This window comes from Phyllobates terribilis, unplaced genomic scaffold, assembly GCF_046119375.1.
Source record: "Phyllobates terribilis strain yellow unplaced genomic scaffold, ASM4611937v1 Scaffold_11__3_contigs__length_659146591, whole genome shotgun sequence".
NCBI lineage: Eukaryota > Metazoa > Chordata > Amphibia > Anura > Dendrobatidae > Phyllobates > Phyllobates terribilis.
This window is the reverse complement of record NW_027362771.1, coordinates 131,322,239-131,346,232: the sequence shown is the minus strand read 5'-3', so window position 1 is coordinate 131,346,232 and position 23,994 is coordinate 131,322,239.

The window sequence follows — 23,994 nt, the reverse complement described above, 5'->3', positions numbered from 1 at the left end:
TCAGATGTAATCCAAAGGGAAACGAAAAAGCAGAAAATACTCGTCGATAAAAACCATCTTCCTTCTTCATCAGATGTAATCCAAAGGGAAAACGAAAAAGCAGAAAATACTCGTCGATAAAAACTATCTTCTTTCCACATCAGATGTAATCCAAAGGGAAAACGAAAATGCGAAAGATACTCGTCGATAAAAGCCATCTTCTTTCTTTATCAGATGTAATCCAAAGTGAAGATAAAAAAAGCGGAAAATACTGGTCGATAAAAACCATCTTCTTTCTTCATCAGTTGTAATCCAAGGGGAACATGAAAAAGTGATGAATATCCATCGATAAAACCCATCTTCTTTCTTCATCAGATGTAATCAAAAGGGAACAGGAAAAAGCTGAAAATACTCATTGATAATAACCATCTTCTTTCTTCATCAGATGTAATCCAAAGGGAAAACGAAAAAGCGGAAAATACTCGTCGATAAAAACCATCTTCTTTCTTCATCAGATGTAATCCAAAGGGAAAACGAAAAATCGGAAAATACTCGTCAATAAAAACCTTCTTCTTTCTTCATCAGATGTAATCCAAAGGGAACATAAAAAAGTGGAAAATATTGGTCGATAAAAACCATCTTCTTTCTTCATCAGTTGTAATCCAATGGGAGCATAAAAAAGTGATGAATATCCGGAAAAAAATGAAAATACTCACCGATAAAAACCATCTTCTTTCTTCATCGGATGTAATCCAAAGGCAAAACGAAAAAGCGGAAAATACTTGTCGATAAAAACCAACTTCTTTTTTCATCAGATGTAATATAAAAGGAATACGAAAAAGCAGAAAATGCTCGTTGATAAAAACCATCTTCATTCTTCATCAGATGTAATCCAAAGGAAACATGAAAAAGTGATGAATATCCACCGATAAAACCTATCTTCTTTCTTCATCATATGTAATCCAAAGGGAACATGAAAAAGCGATAAATACTCATTGATAAAAGCCATCTTCTTTTTCATCAGAAGTAATCCAAAGGGAAAACGAAAAAGCGGAAAATACTCGTCGATAAAAACCATCTTCTTTCTTCATCAGATGTAATCCAAAGGGAAAACGAAAAATTGGAAAATACTCGTCGATAAAAACCTTCTTCTTTCTTCATCAGATGTAATCCAAAGGGAACACGAAAAAGCAGAAAATACTCGTTGAAAAAAAACATCTTCTTTCTTCATCAGATGTAATCCAAAGGGAACATAAAAAAGTGGAAAATATTGGTCGATAAAAACCATCTTCTTTCTTCATCAGTTGTAATCCAATGGGAGCATAAAAAAGTGATGAATATCCGGAAAAAAATGAAAATACTCATCGATAAAAACCATCTTCTTTCTTCATCGGATGTAATCCAAAGGGAAAACGAAAAAGCGGAAAATACTTGTCGATAAAAACCAACTTCTTTCTTTATCAGATGTAATATAAAAGGAATACGAAAAAGCAGAAAATGCTCGTTGATAAAAACCATCTTCATTCTTCATCAGATATAATCCAAAGGGAACATGAAAAAGTGATGAATATCCATCTATAAAACCCATCTTCTTTCTTCATCATATGTAATCCAAAGGGAACATGAAAAAGCGATAAATACTCATTGATAAAAGCCATCTTCTTTTTCATCAGAAGTAATCCAAAGGGAACATGAAAAAGCGGAAAATACTCGTCGATAAAAATCATCTTCTTTCTTCATCAGATGTAATCCAAAAGGAAAACGAAAAAGCGGAAAATACTCATCGATACAAACCATCTTCTTTATTCATCAGATGTAATCCAAAGTGAAAACGAAAAAGCGGAAAATAATTGTCGATAAAAACCATCTTCTTTCTTCATCACATGTAATCCAAAGGAAACACGAAAAAGCAGAAAATACTCGTCGATAAAAACCATCTTCTTTCTTCATCAGATGTTATCCAAAGGGAAAACGAAAAAGCAGAAAATGCTCGTCGATAAAAACCATCTTCTTTCTTCATCAGATGTAATCCAAAGGGAAAACAAAAAAGCGGAAAATGCTCGTCGATAAAACCCATCTTCTTTATTCATCAGATGTAATCAATCCAAAAGGAACACGAAAAAGCGGATAATACTCGTCGATAAAAATCATTTTCTTTCTTCATCAGATATAATCCAAAGGGAACACGAAAAAACGGAAAATAATCGACGATGAAAACATTTTCTTTCTTCATCAGATGTAATCCAAAGGGAAAACGAAAAAGAAGAAAATACTCGTCGAGAAAAACCATCTTCTTTGTTCATCAGATGTAATCCAAAGGGAAAACGAAAAAGCGGAAAATACTCGTCGATAAAAACCATCTTCTTTCTTCATCAGATGTAATCCAAAGGGAAAACGAAACAGCGGAAAATACTCGTCGATAAAAACCATCTTCTTTCTTCATCACATGTAATCCAAAGGGAACACAAAAAAGCAGAAATTTCTCTTCGATAAAAACCATCTTCTTTCTTCATCAGATGTAATCCAAAGAGAATACGGAAAAGCGGAAAATACTCGTCAATAAAAACCATCTTCTTTGTTCATCAGATGTAATCCAAAGGGAAAACGAAAAAGGGGAAAATACTCGTCGATAAAAACCATCTTCTTTGTTCATCAGATGTAATCCAAACGGAACACGAAAAAGCAGAAAATACTCGTTGAAAAAAAACATCTTCTTTCTTCATCAGATGTAATCCAAAGGGAACATTAAAAAGTGGAAAATATTGGTCGATAAAAACCATCTTCTTTCTTCATCAGTTGAAATCCAATGGGAGCATAAAAAAGTGATGAATATCTGGAAAAAAATGAAAATACTCATCGATAAAAACCATCTTCTTTCTTCATCAGATGTAATCCAAAGGGAAAACGAAAAAGCGGAAAATACTTGTCGATAAAAACCAACTTCTTTCTTTATCAGATGTAATATAAAAGGAATACGAAAAAGCAGAAAATGCTCGTCGATAAAAACCATCTTCATTCTTCATCAGATGTAATCCAAAGGGAACATGAAAAAGTGATGAATATCCATCGATAAAACCCATCTTCTTTCTTCATCATATGTAATCCAAAGGGAACATGAAAAAGCGATAAATACTCATTGATAAAAGCCATCTTCTTTTTCATCAGAAGTAATCCAAAAGGAACACGAAAAAGCGGAAAATACTCGTCGATAAAAATCATCTTCTTTCTTCATCAGATGTAATCCAAAGGGTAAACAAAAAATCTGAAAATACTCATCGATTAAAAACCATCTTCTTTCTTCATCAGTTGTAATCCAATGGGAACATAAAAAAGTGATGAATATCCAGAAAAAAATGAAAATACTCATCGATAAAAACCATCTTCTTTCTTCATCAGATGTAATCCAAAGGGAAAATGAAAAAGCGGAAAATACTTGTCGATAAAAACCAACTTCTTTCTTTATCAGATGTAATATAAAAGGAATACGAAAAAGCAGAAAATGCTCGTCGATAAAAACCATCTTCATTCTTCATCAGATGTAATCCAAAGGGAAAACAAAAAAGCGGAAAATACTCGTCGAAAAAAAACATCTTCTTTCTTCATCAGATGTAATCCAAAGAGAACATGAAAAAGCGGAAAATACTGGTCGATAAAAACCATTTTCTTTCTTCAACAGTTGTAATCCAAAGGGAACATGAAAAAGTGATGAATATCCATCGATAAAACCCATCTTCTTTCTTCATCATATGTAATCCAAAGGGAACATGAAAAAGCGATAAATACTCATTGATAAAAGCCATCTTCTTTTTCATCAGAAGTAATCCAAAGGGAACAGGAAAAAGCTGAAAATACTCATTGCCAAAAATCATCTTCTTTCTTCATCAGATGTAATCCAAAGGGAACACGAAAAAGCAGAAAATACTCATCGATAAAAAACATCTTCTTTATTCATCGGATGTAATCCAAAGCGAACATGAAAAAGCGGAAAATACTGATCGATAAAAACCATCTTCTTTCTTCATCAGATGTAATCACTGTGTTCCAAATTATTATGCAAATAATATTTTCTCAGATTTTCCCAAATTACCTATATGAATTGCAGTCATTGTAATTTTCCAGTCAAATAACTATTAGAGTACAATTGAAAGGTTTTTGTACAAACTGCCTATGATAACAGTATATTTTTAAAAAAATAAAAAACTCAAACTGCACTCAAAATGCATGTTCCAAATTATTATGCACAGCAGAGTTTTCAACCTTTTCATTTTAATAAAGAACAAAAAAATGGTCATTTTTGAAATTATAAGCATTAGCAGGTTATTACAAACTGAAATCAAACAGTTTTCAACTCAAAACTTTATTCTAGGTGATGTTACATTTGCACATAGGACCCCTTGTTCGAAAGGAGCTTCTGAACTCTCTCGTCCATTGAATTTGTCAGGTTTTGGATGGTTTCTTCTTTAATTGTTTTGCATGAGGACAGACTACCCTCCCAGAGCTGTTGCTTAGATGTGAACTGCCTCCCGCCATCATAGACACTCCCTTTGATGATGATCCAGAGGTTCTCAATGGGGTTGAGGTCAGGGGAACATGGGTGCCACACCATAAGTCTGTCACCTTTTATGCCCATAGCAGCCAGAGATGCAGATGTGTTATGTGCAGCATGAGACGGGCATTATCATGCATGAAAATGATCTTGCTGTGGAATGCACGGTTCTTCTTCTTGAACCATGGAAGGAAGTGCTGTTTGAGAAACTCAACATACATTATGGAGTTCATCTTTACCCCTTCAGGGATCCTAAAAGGGCCGACAATCTCTCTCCTCATGATTCCAGCCCAAAACATTACTCCACCTCCTCCTTGTTGGCGCTGTAGCCGTGTTTGCATGGGGTGTCCATCAACCAGCCATCCTCCACTCCATCCATCTGGACCATCGAGATCATTTCATGCATGATAATGCCCCGTCTCATGCTAAATATAACCAGGTCCACTACAAAAACAGGATATAACTGTATGTCACTGATATTTTGCTTTAAAAAGCACTTTAATCAACCTTTTTCCCCTAACACCTAATCCTGTGTAACTGTTAGCGTAGTGTCAGTGTGTTAATATACTCACTGATCACCGTATTCTCCAGTATCCAGCACCGTTCTTCTTCTCTTCTGAGTGACGTCACCGCTCTGCAGACTGGGGTCACACTGCTCTGTATGTGACCTGGAAGTCTATATTACAATGTAAGCCTATGGAGCCTCGCTCTGAGTCTCGTTCTGATGCTCCATAGACTTACATTGTAAGGCCACGGCCCCAATATCAGTATTTGGCCAGTATTTGGTCAGTATTTTTTCTCAGTAGTGGGAGCCAAAACCAGGAGTGGGTGATAAATGCAGAATTGGTGACTTGTTTCTATTATACCTTTTCTCTGATTGTTCCTCACCTGGTTTTGGCTCCCACTTCTGAGAAAAAATGCTAACCGAATACTGACCAAATACTGATAGTGGGGCCGTTGCCTTACAATGTAAGTCTATGGCCATAAAGTCACTTCTGGATCACACAGAGCACAGTGTGACCCAGATAGTCTGAATAGCCATCAGGTGACTCGGAAGAGGAGCACATCGGCACTGGATGCCTGAGAAGACGGCGATCGGTGAGTATATTAACACACTGACACTACAGGACACTAATATTTACACAGGTTTGGAGAAAAACGTTAATGTCAGCACTTCTTTAGGAGGACTGTTTTGTCTATTTTACAAATGGAGGCGAGTATATATGAATCAATTCTATGAGGACAACATGCAATTTCCAAGCCACACACTTTTATTTGCAACACTGAGTTCTAGACAAATTTCTTTAGTCACTCTTTGTGATTGCAGACTGCTGAATCGTGACAGAGTGCTATGCACACATGGTCACAATGACCAAAAGAAAAAATACTGGCACTATCACCACACCCAGTTACAAGGAAAAATAGGATTAACCAAAATAGGAGGAGCAGCACTCACCACTGGCAATTTCAGTAAAATGCACTTTATTTCAGTCACAGGGTTAGCTGTTTCGCATGAGTACACGCTTCTTCCCTTCTCACACCTGTGACAGTTCCAAGACTCAGATGGCTGCAATCATAATGTGATGGAATATCATTGCAATATGCTTTCACTTAATAAGGTGAGAATTATCCTTTAATGCCATAAAATATATCTATAGGTGTTCAGAGAGAAATCATAGTGCCCCATAGCAAACTTTAGTATGGACCCATATGGTGGCATAATATGGGTTGCCAGTGTCTGGAAAAGTATTTTGAGCACCCTCACCCGTGGACTATTAGCATTCCTTAAGTCCTTTCCACCAGTCCATTATTGAACCACTTATCCCCAAAGCACATGTATTGTGTTTAAAAAAAATAATGTTATTATAGTCTGCCTAATGGCCCTCTATTTTTTTCTGCTTTGTGATGAAATTTTACATAAAATAAAAAGTTATACATATTATTTTTTTTTACTTTTTATTACATTTTTGGTGTTTTTATGTGTATATATTATTTCCTTAATTCTAACCCTAACTTTAATTAGGGATAGAAAAAGCAGGCACCTTTAGCACAAGCTGCTCTAGTGGTCTCTGTCGGGACAAAGTATTCTTCAGTGTGCGCTAAGATTGGCTGCAGATATCAGGTGATAGGAACAGTAAACCATACCTTCCTGTCCCGCCAGAGACCACTATAGCACCTTGCACTGAAGCCATGGGTGTTGGAGAGGGTAAGTATACAATCTTTTATTTTGTTTTTATCCCTTTCTTTTGTATATTTTTCATAAGGTCAAGAAAACCTTGAAGGGTATGTGCACACAGTGTTTTTAGACACTGGTGTACCCGCATCATTTTTGAAACAGGAGATTCTTCAGGAAAAAAACAGCCTTATTTTTTCTTTGTGTATCTATATTTTGTCAATATGCCTGTTACATGCTAATGTGTTAAATGCAAGATGTCTGTGAGTTATGTGTACATATGTATACTGTGTGTATATATAATAAATGTCTGGATGTACGTATATATATATATATATATATATATATATATATATTTATATATATATATGGCTATAGTGCGGGTGGTGGGCCATTCACCATATCTCCACTCCAGCGTGTGGTCTGGGCTGTAAATAGACAGCCTTGTGACTCAGGTGTGGTTCAGTATCTGGAGAGTCTTGCTCCAGAGAGGAGCTTGCATGTGTTGTGCTAAAACTAAACTGTGTGTGGTTAACCCTGAGTGGCTGGACCACGGCCGATATACAGATTGTGCTGTATCTTTTTATTTTGCTTTACCGTTATGCCGAATGGGCTGTGTTTACTTTATGAACTCTAGGTTGGTTTATGATGTTTTTAATAAACCAACCCGAAACTTAAAGAGACAGTGTTCCGTGTCTACCTTCGTGTACAGCCGAGCAAGCCGCTTTACCACAGTAGGTATATAATATATGTAAAAATTTGGGGTGTTAGTATATTGGAGTCTTAAAGGGTTATATGAAATCAGGCACAGTTAAATGGTGCTGTACATCATCCATCAGGTATTGTATAAATGACTTATTATATTAGGATACACGACGATACCTGCTTTACCTTGCATCAGGCAGTCGCCTCTGCCGATATCCAAGCCCATGTGCAGTAATATTTCTCTGTGCTTGTTGTCATATTGTGTGAATGAGAGAGGTGCTAATTAAACCATCTTAAGGCCTATTTACAGCCTTTTATGCCTACCAATACTGTGCATATATCCTTCAATTTTTATATATGGACTTTGCTTGTTAATTTTGTCACTTCAGGTTCAGTGTATAGATTTTCTATTGTAGACAGGGGATCACATTACTTATATATTTATTACCCTATCTATGTTTTTTGCATACCTTCTATACCTTTTGGATGCATATATCATAATTGTATTGGCCACAGTTGTTTCCCTGTAGGACATTCTGCTTTTTATTATTGTTGTTTTTACAGTGTCTCAGTAAAAATGTATTTTTAACCTATGGATCTCTTCAGTACTCTGGCTTTAGCACTTTAAGTCTGAGTTGATGTTTTGAATTCTATTATTAGGAAGTGCCATATATGTATCCATGTGGATATTTTCCCTGATATTTGTAACAATTTTAACAACCATCAGTGGTTTTGCAAACTCGCAATACTAGCACCTAAAAATGATAGCGTCAGCTCCATAAATCTACAAATACAGGGGAGAGTGCCGGGTCCAGCAACCACTTACATGTCCATTGATTCAGTCATGGATAGTGAACAAGCCGTAATGTACCCATTGGAGTTCCTGAATTCTTTGGAGCCTCCTGAAATGCCATTGCATAGGCTCACTTTAAAAATACAAGCTCCGATAATGTTGCTCAGGAACTTTGACCCACCAAAATTGTGTAACAGCACAAAGATGTGAGTTAAGAGTCTCATGCCCAATGTTATTGAAGCCACTATTCTTATGGAAAACCTTAAGGGAGAAATTGTTTTCATTCCGCGTATCTCCTTTCTAGCAAGCGACATGCCTTTCCATTTTAAGCATGTGCAGTTCCCAATTCAATGTGCATTTGCTATGATTATAAACAAAGCACAAGGTCAATCACTTAAAGTAGTCGACATTAATTTGGAGAGCCCTTGTTTTTCACATGGTCAACTCTACATTGCTTGCTCTAGGGTGGGTAACCCCAAAAATCTTTTCATATATGCACCTGAAGGTAAAATGAAAAATGTTGTTTGCCAAAAAGCACTACAATAGAGAGCTATGTATTTGTAAATCAAGCTTACTCCTTTGTCCGTTAACCATTGATAGGTTAACGGACAAAGAGAGGGGTGAAGGGTTGCACTATGCTGTCCCCCTCTTATGGATGGCATGTGGCAATAACTGCATGCCCTTCCCCCCTTTTTTGATGCTTTATGATTTCCCCCTCCCCACCCCTCTATTATCTGGATGAGTGGTATGTTCCCTCTAATGTGGACAATGAGAACAGGAATGGCTATTAAACCCCGTTCCTCTAACTTAAATGCTCCCTCAGAGCCAGTCTCCTCTTCTTCTCAATTTGGAACCCGGAGTTGCTCGTTCTGTAGTGCTGTCTGGCAAGAGAGATGTCTCACCCCCTCATCCAAGCAGTATGTGCCCGGACAGCACAGTAAGGTGAGCACTGGTTACAAGCCCTTATTTCTGGGCTCAACAGTCTTCTCCCTGCTCCTGCTGCAGCAATGTCCGGAGGCGAGTGGTCCACAAGGTGTTCCTGCCCTCCAGCATGGCTAAGCCCCAGCTCTCCTGCTCCAGTAACTGCCTGCCGCTTAGACGCATGCTGGGCAGACAGTTTAGCCCCACCCACTCTTTCCCCACATCCTTCTCATAGCGTGGCACCATTAGCTAACCGCCATTGCTACCACCCTGCCCCTCACCTGTCGCCTTTTCAATTCCTCCATTAGTCTCTGCACCAATCGCCCACACACATCCATACAGCCACCTTGCACCAGCCTGTGTCCCTGCACCCGACAAATTTTCCCAGGGGTGCTAGAAGTAGTAGTTCTGCATCTGCAGAAGAAACCCCCCCCCCCCAATGAAATTAACCCCCAGCAGCCCATCAGCACATTGGTTACTCCAACAGCTGCTGAGCACAGCTTTGTGAGGTGAACAGAGATTCTTTAACCCCTGTACTTCCATGCATTGGCGCCCACTGGTTAACGCTCTAGTGGCAGTTTCCCTATGGCCCCTTCCCACAGAGTCAGACGTGGCAGGTGTAAACGCTATGGGTCCAGCTCCTCATCTTCTGGTTCATCATATCACCACCATGGGCACCATTATTCAGGTCAGCGCACCAAGCGCTTCACGCATTTGCGTCCGAGGTGCAAATCCTACAGTAGGTGTATGTAACTTATTGAGAAAGGGGCAAAGTGATTATTCCAGTTCTTTATCTGCCCTTAAAGCTTTGTGGGAACAGTTTTCTCAGCCGACTAGTACTGAAATCCCTGAAGGTAAAGTTGTATGTCCCTTAGCTAGCGTAAAGATTCCTTTTCTGTGGGATTAGTCCCCTAGGGTCTCATCTAGATGACAAGATTAGGAAAAAAAATTGGAAAAATAGCTATAGTGACACCTGGTCATTAGTATTGGTGGATCAACGCACAGTTGATAAGGATAGGAGACCAGTTGATAGACCTTTTGATAGAAGCAAGCAAAAGTCTTCAAAAGTCATGATTAATTGGTTACAGGCTTTCACTGTTTTATGTGTGTTATAGGACAGAAGCACTTGGAACGAAGTTCTGAGTTATTTATATATCAAGATATGATATATAATTCTTATAAAGCACATGGCAGTACCGCTTGGTGGCGCTATGATGATGAGTTCCGGACGTGGCAGGCCTTGCAACCTAAAATGGGTTGGGGGGGTCAAAGCAACTGATGTTTGGCTCAGGTTCATGTTTTCTTAAAAAAAGCCCTCCTTTTCAGCAGCGGCCACTGGTCATTTCTCAGGAGCAGGACCCCGCGCAGTGGTTGTCTATAGACCTGTAGCATTCTGGTTATTTAATTAGGGACACAGACATTTTTCGAGCTATGCAAATAAAAACTTGAGTAGTTCTGTTCCTACGGGGGAGCTCATTCAGCACCGCATTGTCCCCGCCCATCAAGTAAATTACCAGCTAAATCCTCACTCGGTGACCACTAGGAACAAATCCGCGATGGGCCCTTGGTTAGACCAATATACTAACAAAGATCCTGTGTAAATTTAGTAGGACCCCATGTTTCACTCGTAATTTAAAATCAACCAGAGAACACCCCTAGATATCAGCCCGAAAACAAAACGAGATCCTCCTTAATAAAATCAATAAAGAGGTTGCATTAGGAAGGATTGTTGGACCTCTAAAAGAGAGTTTAAAGTTTCATCATTGGGAATAGTTTAAAAAAAAATGGGCACATTCCGAATTATACACCATCAGTGATTCTGTTGATGATGGGGTCTTGTTGGAAGATGCATTGGGCTCCTTTGTCTACTTGGCTGGAGCCTGGGCTCTTTTAGCAAAATCCAATATCAAATCTGTTCCAATGGGTTGTTCCATTTCATGTCATTATTTTGAACTTTTTAGTTGCTTCCTGGATTGGGTTGTTGGATTTCAGGCTGATAACAGGTCTGCTACCCATTATTTGGATAATTTCTATTCATGGGTTCAAAAGATTCAAAATCATGTCAACGGTTATTAGAGCATTTTAAAATTATCACTCATTGTTTCAATGTCCCTTAATCACCAAGAAAAAAAAATACACTCCAACAAATGCAATCATTACTGAGACGGCTGATCTTAGGGTTTTGGTACAATCTTTGGTGTTCAGTGGAGTGCAGATGTGTGGCACAATTCACGGATGGACCAAGGATTTTCAAAAACCTTACTTTGCTTGAACTTTTTCCTATTGTTGCAGCAGTTGAAATATGGGGTGACCATTTTGCCAATAAAAAGTTTGTTTTTGCAGTGACAATCTTAGTGTGGTTCATTGCAAAAATTGTTCATTTACATCCTCCTCACCACCAAAATATCTAGTTTAAGGCCCTCCAAATGCCAGGAATCGCTAATAGTATTGCTGATGCATTATCGCGTTTTAATTGAAAGGCTGTCAGAGAGTGGCAAACAGCTGATGCCTTTAGTTTGATCTCCCATTACACCTACAACATGGCAATCTTATGGTAAGGCTTGGGAAGAGTGGTGCCTCTTGATTAAGGGAAGACCATTGCTGCCAGTCCTTGCTGAAGTAAAAATCGAGTTTAATTTGCAGCTTCATAAGACGGGGGAATTTGGGTTGGTTTGGATTTTTATTTTCAATTAATAGGATGGCATTACTAAGGCCTTTTTTTGTTAGACAGGTTATTTAAGGGTGGAAGAGGTCTCAACCCAGTACAGAATGTACGCGCCCGATTTCTCCCTCTTGCTGGATCATGTGATTTCTCTTACGCCTTTGGTTTGTTGTTGTTTCCACATTGGGTCATCTCTTTTTTGTCAGCTGCATTTGCGATTCCAATTTTGGCGCCTTGCGCATTAGTGAATTGATTCTAACTTCAAAAACAGATCCGTGGGTGTCATACTATTTGACGCCGTTGCTGTTGGGGATAATACCCAGTGGTAGGGGCATTTGAGTTCCCTTACACTCGGTTTTGGGTTCGGTTTGCCCAGTTAAATTAGTTTACAATTATTTAGGTTGTAGGGGGTAAATTTTACTTGTGATATACAGATGGATCTCCCTAAACAAATTTCAAATGCAGTCAATTTTTTGTAGGTGTTTAGAGGCTGCGGGAGTTCAGCCAGGGGATTATGGGACACATTCTTGTCAAATTGGGGTTGCTACTGAGGCCGCCAGTGTGTATTTTTCCGAAGCAGAGGTTCAAAGGATTTGGAGGTGGCGTTCAGCTTGTTTGGTATATATATCAGACTTGATTGATCAATTAAATTTTTCTTCATTTTGGATTTTTAGGTTCTGTCGGGCCATTTGTGTGGTTGTTAGGTTATCATTGCATATTCGGGGCAGCACAGTGGGGTGAAAGGCATTGAAGTAAAATAGTGAATCATGAGAAGTTTGGAATGATCTTAAGTCTAGCCTGAAGTCGTCGATATTGGGAGAGATGTTACTGGTCCAGTTATATTGATTTTACATGTGGGTGGTAACGACCTTTGTTCCAACAAAGTGACCGAATTGATAACGATGATGAGATCAGACCTGGATCTTTTCCTCAGTTTCTTCTCTGAACTTCTTCTGGTTTGGTCCGAGATAGTTCTCTGAGCTGTATGGCAGGAGGCTCAGGATGGTATGGCGGTGGAGTGAATCCAGTGTACTATATATGCTCGTATGTCCAAGTTGGTTTGTGATAAATTTGGTGTCGTAGTAAGACATCTGCAGCTTGAAAGAGACAATTCATCCCTCCTAAGGTCAGACGGCTTGCATCTTAAAGACATTGACCTTGATATTTTCTTATCTGGCATTCAAGACGGTGTTGAGAAAGCATTGTTTCTGATGGGGGAGGGTCGGAGTCCTGTTTAGGACTACACAGGATCCTCCTTGGCTGTTTAATTAAAGAAAGGAAGCACCTGAATGTTTTGATTATGCAGGCTGACTTGCCTGTTAAAGTGCTGCAGGGCATTTGGCTACTAGTTCAGTTCTTCAAAAGTTTTAAGTGCCTTCCTTGTTATTATTATACCATAAAAAATATTTATTAATAAGTATAGCTGTGACTGACCTTCACCACCAATTCATCTGAGGGTCTTTATTTGTTCCACAGGGTATTGGTGGGGAGGGAAGTACCCGGTTTTTTGCTTTGGGGTCTCTGCAGTCATTTTTTTACGTGTTTGTGAAAGGAGAGTAGATTTTAATATTTAATAAAAATTTGTTCAAAAAGTAGCTGCTGTTCGCTTCAGTGTTACAACAAATTTGTAAAAATAAACAACTGTTAATTCCAAACTAACAAAAGAAGAGTTGAAAAAACAAATTTGAAACTATGAACATGTCAAATTCAGGGTGAAAGTGAAAATTTAACCTTAGCAAGCGTAACAACAATTTAACATATCAATTTCTGTGAGCAAAGCCGCAGGTATTTTGTTAGTCATAAATACAAAGAATATATTATTCTTGGCTCTGAAGGCATCCGATTGGCACAGAAGGGAGAGAGGCAAAAACACTTTCTGCACATCAGAGGCACTCCTTGCCCCCTTCTCCTACCAGTTAACAAAAATAGCTTCTTGCCATCAGAGTGAGAATTATGGTGGGCAGCTGGGATGGAAGAGTTCTGCCACTATTTCTGACTACTGAAGGGGTGGAGGAGGTTTGAGGTGATTGATCTGACTGGTGGGGATGCAGGGGAGAGTGCGATGTGAAAACTTTTATTACTGGTGGGGCACGCGGGTAATTGCAGTCAAAATATAAATGTATGCAGTGCTCTGTCCTTAGGGGAGCAGTAAAATGAACCCCCATTAAGAATAATCATAAAATATTGCCCCCACAGAGTATAATCATAAATTAGCGTCCCTTGGCTTATAATTATAAAATAGCGCCCCCCCCCCCCCCATAGAGTATAATCATAAAATAATGCTCCCGTAGAGTATAATCATAAAATAATGCTCCCATAAAGTATAATCATAACATCCCCATAGGGTATAATCATAAAATAGAGCCCCCATAGAGTACAATCATAAAATAATCGCCCCCTGGATTGTAAATATAAAATATCACCACAATATGGGATAATCATAAAATAACAACCCCATAGTGTATGATCATAAAATAACACCCCCATAGAGTATAATCATGAAATGATGCCCACTGGAGTATATTCATATAACTTCAGCAAGGCATAATTTTACAACAAGGGGTGTATAAGATTATACTCCAGGTGTGCTTTATTTTATGACATGGGGTGTAAGTAATTCATATATACCTTTTGCAATAAAATGACACTTCCCTAGAATATATGAGTACATTCACATGTTGCATTTTTGCCATGAAAAGTGCAACCTTTTACTTTCTCAGCAAAGTGAGAGTTCTGAGATTTCATGCACATATCTCTGCTTATTTTTTCTTTGCAGATTCGTAGAAGTATAAAATCTGCAGCATTTCAATTCTTTCAGAGTTTTTGCAGCCTTTTTCACCCATTGAAATGAATGGGGGGAAAAAAATGAATAAAAAATGTGTGGTTTTTATGCCTTTTTTCCTGCCAAGAAACACGCTTTTGATGCAGAAATGTCTGCAGCAAATACTTAATATGTGCACATACCCTAAAGATAAATTCACACATCTTGGGAGTATAATTATGTACACATTTTTCAATAAAAATTACACTTACTAGAGTATTATAATATACTAGCTATTGAACCCATTCTACGCCCGGGTGGCGAGCATTTTTATTGGTATATGGTCTCATTTGCTGGTATGTGATGCCCCCCTCCTGGTATTTGTGCTGCCCCCATCCTGTCCCCACCATCCTATCCTGGTATGCATGGCACCCATCATCCATATCCTGGTATGCATGGCACCCCTTATTCCCATCCTGGTATGCATGGCACCCCTCATCCCCATCCTGGTATGCATGGCACCCCTCATCCCCATCCTGGTAAGCATGGCACCCCTCATCCCCAATCCTGGTATGCATGGCACCCTTCACTGCCAATCCTGGTATGCATGGCACCCCTCATCACCAATCCTGGTATGCATGGCACCCCTCTTCCCCAATCCTGGTATGCATGGCACCCCTCACCCCCAATCCTGGTATGCATGGTACCCCATCCCTTATCCCCATCGTGGTATGTATGGTACCCCTCATCCTGGTATGGATGGTACCCCTCATCCTGGTATGGTTGGTACCCATCATCCTGGTATGGATGGTACCCTTCAGCCCTATCCTGGTATGCATGGCCCCTCATCCGAACCCTGGTATGCATGGCCCCCCCACATACCTATCCTGCTATGCATGGTACCCCTCATCCCTATCCTGGTATGCATGGCCCCCTCATCCCCAATCTTGGTATACAAGGCACCCCTCATCTCCAATCCTGGTATGTATGGCACCCCTCATCCCCAATTCTGGTATGTATGGTACCCCTCATACCCAATCCTGGTATGCATGGCACCCCTCATCCCCAATCCAGGTATGCATGCCACCCCTCATCCCCAATCCTGATATGCATGGCACCCCTCATCCCCAATCCTGATATGCATGGCACACCTCATCCCCAATCCTGGTATGCATGGCACCCCTCATCCCCAATCCTGGTATGCGTGACCCCCTCATCCCTTTAACGCTGGACACATACAAAAAAATAAACACTTATACTCACCTTTCTTCCCTGTGCTCCAGTGCTGCTGTGTCCTGTCCTGCTGGAGGCCAGGGGAGGAGTGCAACGCCGGAGTACGTGCGTGCCCATACCGTGCTGCCCGGCGCCATTTTGCTTAAGACACACTACAAATGTGTCTTCAGTAAAATGGCGCCGGATAGTACTATGCGCATGCGCGGATTCCGACGCCTCACTCCTGCCCCGGTGTCCGGCGAAGAGAGGCGCCGCAGCAACGCTCCTCCCAGTCAGGTAAGTATGTAAAGCATGGCGCCGGAGATCGCGGCATGTGTTCAGTGTCTACGCATACCGTGATCTTCAGCGCCATACACTCCTCTTACCTGTAACGGCTCCATGCGTGCTTCTGTCTGGAGCCAGACTGCGCAGGCGTGACACGCTTGCGCAGTCTATAAAGGCTTCAGACAGAGACACGCATCCTCGGTTATATTATAGATTATGTTTATACTCGAGTGGGAAATCATCACTTAACTGCAAGGGGTCAGCATAAAAGTGCACCTGCGTGTGTTAATGTATGTGGGTGTCATTATGTATCCTTGTTTCGCTGCGTGTGTTAAGTAAAAGGGTACGTGTTTATATGTGTTTAAATACATAAAACAGTATCCTCTTCCCACTGTAACAGTCTATCATTGTTTATTTGTTACTGTAAGTGATATCTGTATTTTGTATGTAACCTCTTCACATGTACAGCACCATGGAATCAATGGTGCTATATAAATAAATAATAAATAATAATAATACATATTCAGATATTTAGGACATATTTTATAAATCTGTAAGGCTCTGTTCATACTGCTTTTCTGCAGTGTCCATGTGTTCAGACAGAAACCGAGGCTTTGCAGACCACATTTCTATGCCCATGTGAACAAACGGACACATTCAGGAAAAAAAAACCCATTGCCACAAATATCACCCAGTGTGGACACAGGGGCAGCAGTTCTGCTTTCCAGGTAGCCGGAGATTTCATCCTCCTCATAGAATCACTACAGCTCTCATTGTCCATGGAACTGCTCAGGCGCCTGATAAATGGTGGTCAGCTGATGTGCTCGGTAACGTCCAGTGACGGGCAGGATGGGGGGCGCAGTCACTCTCTGGGGACCGAGCTGCTCCATTCCTGGCGCTGAGGAAGATGACGGGCAGGCGAGCGAAATATGCAAATTCATAACATGTCAGCACCAACTTGGAGAAGTGACATTGAAGACCCCTACTGACTAGTGACCCGCACTACAACCTCCATCATGCAATATTACTAAAACTGCTGCTATGACATAGTAATGGGGCAGATGATGTCACAATGTTGACTCGGTGCCGCTTATTTCCAGTGTCCTCCTGCAGCCAGGAAGAAATGATGTGTAGCCGGTGCTACAAAGAACAGTGTATCTGTTATTTCTGGTGGCCCGGTGGCTGCACCATTATATTGGCCTTGCACATGGGATCTGTGCTAGCCCAGGTATTGTGGCCGTGTGGGTGGCCATGTTCTGGGGGCTCTGGCACTGAAGGCCCACAAGTTCATATTATGGTAACACTGTACCAGGCACTATTGTGGGGATGCTGAAACTGGAGCATTTAATCAGTTTCCATAAAAGTATTAATTATAATGTGGCGGTTTGCAGTCTGTTGCCATGGAGACAGTGAGAAGCCACTGACCACACTGCCACATACGTCAGACAGACTGTACACAGGAGCAGCACTTCTGCTCTCCAGGTAGCCGGAGATTATATCCTGTATAATATAACCCAGGGTGTATCATACATGTCAGCCACCCCACAAGGAACACCAGGCACTGCTGCTTATCATGCTGTGGCTTCACCCCCATGACAGGTTACAGTATGGCCACATATTACTATTATTATAACTACTACCACTATCATTACTATATACTATTACTATCAGTACTACCTCACATCTGTATGCACTGTACACACCGGCGGCTCCTCCTCACAGAATCACCACAGCTCTCTTCGTCCATGGAACCTCTTAGGCGGCCGATAAATGGTCAGGTGGAGCAGAAGGCATATCTTACAGATCACGAGCGATGTAATGTCCAGTGATGAGCTGGAGAGAGATCTTCAAATCCATGACAAGTCAGCACCGACCTGGAGAAGTGACATCGATGACGTCCTACTGACTAATGACCCACACTACAATCTCCATCATGCTATATTAAAACAACTGCTACTGTGACATAGGTGATGGAGCAGATGATGTCACAATGATGACACAGTTCCGCTAATCTCCGGTGTCCTCCTGCAGCCAGGAAGAAAGGACGTGTAGCCAGTACTACAGACACTATGTCCATGTGTCAGTTTGATCTCCACTCTCAGATTGCATTTTTCAGCAGAACATTGGTGAAAAATAAGTTTATACAGTGTATAATCTGACTTTCAAGACCAAAACATATTCTTTGGATTGCACTACAAATAAAGAGTTGTATTGGTGGGTTATGTTATATCTTCGGACTGTGGATTCTTTTTCAATTCCTTGGATTTAAGGAGTGGTATCTAGTGTTGAGCCACCCCCGTAGTGTTCGGGTTCGGTTCGGTTCGTCAAACACCGGGATGTTCGAGGAACTGTTCGTCGAACTGTTCGTCGAACACCTTAGAACACCGTCGAACACCGTTAAAACCAATGGCAGGCAAACAAAAACACATAGAAACACATAGAAAACACCTTCAAAGGTGTCCAAAAGCTGACAAACTGCTCAGAAGACACTCTCTTTAAAAAAGTCGGCCGGCAAATTCAGCAGCGGCATACACCGGTACCCGACAATTTAGACAAGAAGGAATAGAGCATCACACATAGATTAGATAGATAGAAACATGTCAGTCACATATATAAGAAGCACAGTGACAGTGTTGGTTACTGCACTTGTCATTTAGTGTAAAGGATTTATTAAAAAAAATATTAGTGTTTTCATGCACTGTCTCTTTAAAAAAGCCGGCCGGCAATTCAGCAGCGGTACCCGACAATTTAGAACAGAAAGAATAGAGCTTCACACATAGATTAGATAGATAGAAACATGTCAGTCACATATATAATAAGTACAGTGACAGTGTTGCTTACTGTACTTGTCATTTAGTGTAAAGGATTTATTTAAAAAAATAATAGTGTTTTCATGCACCGTCTATTTAAAAAAGCCGGCCGGCAATTCAGCATCTCTACCCGACAATTTAGAACAGAAAGATAGAGCATCACACATAGATTAGATAGATAGAAACATGTTAGTCAGATATATAATAAGTACAGTGATAGTGTTGGTTACTGTACTTGTCATTTAGTGTTAAAATAAAGGATTTATTAAAAAAAAAATTAGCGTGGGGTTCCCCGTAATTTTAGTCTCTAGCGGAGGTTAAGCAGACGGCTGGGGCAGATGTTTGAAGCCTGGGAAGGGGGTAATACCCATGGAGCTTCTCAGGCTACTAATATCAGCCCCCAGCTGAATACCTAGCCTTTACTAGCTATTAAAATGGGGGACCCCCCCAAAAAAATGACGTGGGGTCCCCCCTATTATAATAGCTAGCAAAGGCTAGGCAGACAGCTGGGGGCTGATATTAATAGCTCAGGAAGGGTGCCATGAATATTGGCCCCCTCCCAGGCTAGAAACACCAGCCGTCAGCCGCCCCAGAAATGGCGCATCCATAGGATGTGCCAATTCTGGCACTTAGCCTCGCTCTTCCCACTGCCCTGTAGCGGTGGCAGTGGGGTAATAGGGCTGGGGTTGATGTCAGCTTATAATGCCAGCTGACATCAAGCCCAGGTTAGTAATGGAGAGGCGTCTATAAGACACCCCCATTGCTAACCCCATAGTGAAAGTTAAAAAAAACACAAACACCCAGAATAAAGTCCTTTAATTGAAATAAACACACAATTCTTTATTGTTCTAAATTAAACCATACTTACCGTCATGCCCATTCCAGCTGAAGCCAACGATCTCCTGCAATAAAAATAAAATAATAAACCAACATCATCCTTACCTTTCGATGGTTCCCAGGACAGCTCCAGCTCTGCTACATCGAGATGACAGGCTGGACCGCAGCAGAACGCTGCCATCCAGCCTGTCAACCCGCAGACACTGAGAAGAGCAGGCTTGCTTGCGCTCCTCAGTGTCTCGCTGTGACGGCATCCAGATGAGCCGAGGTCATGTCCAATGAACTCGGCTCACCTCATGCACGTCACTGACAGCGTGGGAAAATTCTCCTGCACTCAGCGCTTCAGCGTGGGAGAATTCTCACGCTGAAGCGCTGAGTGCAGGAGAATTTTCCCACGCTGTCAGTGACGTGCATGAGGTGAGCTGAGTTCATTGGACATGAGCTCACCTCATGCACGTCACTGACAGCGTGGGAGAATTCTCCTGCACTTAGCGCTTCAGCGTGAGAATTTTCCCACGCTGTCAGTGACGTGCATGAGGTGAGCCGAGTTCATTGGACATGAACTCGGCTCATCTGGATGCCGTCACAGAGAGACGCTGAGGAGCGCAAGGGATGACAGGCTGGATGGCAGCTTTCTGCTGCGGTCCAGCCTGTCATCTCGATGTAGCAGAGCTGAAGCTGTCGTGGGAACCATGGAAAGGTAAGGATTATGTTGCTTTATTTTTTTTCTTTTATTGCAGGGGATCGTTGGCTTCAGCTGGAATGGGCGTGATTGTAAGTATGGTTTAATTTAGAACAATAAAGAATTGTGTCTTTATTTCAATTAAAGGACTTTATTCTGGGTGTTTGTGGGTTTTTTTAACTTTGACTATGGGGTTAGTAATGGGGGTGTCTTATAGACGCCTCTCCATTACTAACCTGGGCTTGATGTCAGCTGGCATTATAAGCTGACATCAACCTCAGCCCTATTACCCCACTGCCACCACTACAGGGCAGTGGGAAGAGCGAGGCTAAGGGCCAGAATTGGCGCATCCTATGGATGTGCCATTTCTGGGGCGGCTGACGGCTGGTGTTTCTAGCCTGGGAGGGGGCCAATATTCATGGCACCCTTCCTGGGCTATTAATATCAGCCTCCAGCTGTCTGCCTAGCCTTTGCTAGCTATTAAAATAGGGGGGACCCCACGTCAAATTTTTGGGGGGTCCCCCATTTTAATAGCTAGTAAAGGCTAGGCATTCAGCTGGGGGCTGATATTAGTAGCCTGGGAAGCTCCGTGGGTATTACCCCTTCCCAGGCTTCAAACATCTGCCACAGCTGTCTGCTTAACCTCCGCTAGAGCCTAAAATTATGGGGAACCCCACGTCAATTTTTTTTTAAATAAATCCTTTATTTTAACACTAAATGACAAGTACAGTAATCAACACTGTCACTGTACTTCATATATATGTGACTGACATGTTTCTATCTATCTAATCTATGTGTGATGCTCTATTCCTTCCATTCTAAATTGTCGGGTACCGCTGCTGAATTGCCAGCCGGCTTTTTTAAAGAGACGGTGCATGAAAACACTAATATTTTTTTTAATAAATCCTTTACACTAAATGGCAAGTACAGTAATCAACACTGTCACTGTACTTCTTATATATGTGACTGACATGTTTCTATCTATCTAATCTATGTGTGATTCTCTATTCCTTCTATTCTAAATTGTCGGGTACCGCTGCTGAATTGCCGGCCGGCTTTTTAAAAGAGACGGTGCATGAAAGCACTAATATTTTTTTTAATAAATCCTTTACACTAAATGACAAGTACAGTAATCAACACTGTCACTGTACTTCTTATATATGTGACTAACATGTTTCTATCTATCTAATCTATGTGTGAAGCTCAATTCTTTCGGTTCTAAATTGTCGGGTACCGGTGTACGCCGCTGCTGAATTGCCGGCTTTTTATGTTTCACTGTGAGCACAGTTCCCATCGATTTGGGCAATCACTCTAATGCCACAACCACCATGGCTGTGGCATTACAGTGAGTGGCAGACAATCCCTGCATGATTGGTGGTCTAAATAGCGCCAGACATGCAGGACACGCTTTTGGTGCACGAACAGTTATCGAACATAACCTCGAACAGCCGAATTTTTTGCAAATCGTTCGGGTTCGTCGAACAACTCGAACACCGCCCAAAACAGCTCGAATTTGAGATTGGCGAGCAGTTCTAGTCGAACACCGCTCATCTCTAGTGGTATCCTATCCGGAAACCCAAAGACAAGGAGTGACTTATGTCTTGTTCCCACACCCTATAAGTAGTGGCAATTATATTCCCAAAATTTTGAACTAAGACCATTATATCCACATCCACCTGGCAGAGGTGCACATAGAAATCATGGGGCCCCATAGCAGAAGTTTAAATAAAAGCCCTCCATGCAGTATAATGGACCTACATACAGTATAATGGCCCCACACCTCTACACACTGTATAATTGCCCGTATTAGCCCTCCAAACAGTATAAGGCCCCATCACAGCCCTTCACACAGTATGATGGACCCCACACAAACCTTCACACTTTATAATTGCTGACATACAGTATAATGGCTCTCACATAGCCCTTCAAATATTATAATGGCCCCATATTGCCTTCCATATAGTATAATGGGCCCCATGTAGTCCTCCAAATAGTATAATGCGCCACTCATAATCCTCCATATAGGATAATGCACTACCATGGTCCTCCACAGAATATAATGCACCCCCATGTTCCTTGACACAATATAATATAATGCACCCCCATTGTCCTCCACACAATATAATGCACCCCCATGGTCCTCCACACAATATAATGCACCCCCATGGTCCTCCATACAATATAATGATTTACATTTTTATTACATTTTTTATGGATTTAATTTAGAAAAAATATCAATCACATCAATATTTACGCCATTTACCGATTCCCGTAAATAATCTGATCATTGTGCTATGTGGATCGTTACGATTACAGAGACACCAAATATGTCCATGTTATTTGCCGATTTGTGATGTTTATTATTTTTTAAAAGAGGGCAGTAAAATTTACAATTATATAATTGTTTTTCATTATTTTTTAGTAGTTTTATAGGAAGAAAAAAATCTTTCCTTTATTCTCCCTCTTGAATACAGAGACATAAAAATACACTGCTATATATACAGTGGGTACGGAAAGTATTCAGACCCCTTTCAATTTTTCACTCTTTGTTTCATTGCAGCCATTTGTTAAATTCTAAAAAGTTTTTTTTTTTCTCATTAAAGTACACTCTGCACCCCATCTTGACTGAAAAAAATCAGAAATGTAGAAATTTTTGCAAATTTATTAAAAAAGAAAAACTGAAATATTATTATTATTATTATTATTATTTTATATAGCGCCATTGATTCCATGGCGCTGTACATAAGGGATTACATACCAAATACAGATATCACTTACAGTAAACAAACTAACAATGATAGAACGTTACAGAGGGAAGAGGGCCCTGCCCTTGTGGGCTTACATTATACAGGAATGGGGGGAGGAGACAATAGGTTGAGGGGCTTGAGAGTGTTAGCAGGTAGGCCACAGAGGAGGATGTTGCAGTAGTCTAGGCGGGAGATGATGAGGTCATGCACAAGCAGTTTAGGAGATTGAGAGTTGAGGAAAGGACGGATTCTGGAAATATTTTTGAGCTGGAGGCGACAAGAGGTGGCGAGAGCTTGGATGTGGGGTTTGAAGGACAGGGCAGAGTCAAGGGTTACTCCGAGGCAGTGGATTGTCGGTACAGTGGAAAGAGTGATGTCATTTATTGTGATAGAAAGATCAGGTGGGAAAGATATGCGAGATGGGGGAAAGATAATGAGTTCAGTTTTGTCCACATTGAGCTTTAGGTAGCGGGAGGAGAAGAAAGTGGATATGGCTGCTAGACATGCTGGGATTCTGGACAGCAGAGAGGTGACATCTGGGCCAGAGAAGTAGATCTGGGTGTCATCAGCGTACAGATGGTACTGGAAGCCATGGGATTTTATGAGGTGTCCCACGCCAAGGTATAGATTGAGAAGAGTAGGGGTCCTAGGACAGAGCCTTGAGGGACTCCAACAGAGAGGGGGCGAGGTGAGGAGGTATTGTGGGAGTGGGAGACGCTAAATGTGCAGTTAGAAAGGTATGAGGAGATCCAAGATAGGGCAAAGTCTTTGATGCCAAAGGAAGAGAGGATCTGTAGTATGAGGCAGTGGTCAACTGTATTGAAAGCAGAGGACAGGTCAAGAAGAAGGAGTACAGAGAATTGTCTGTTAGCTTTGGCTGT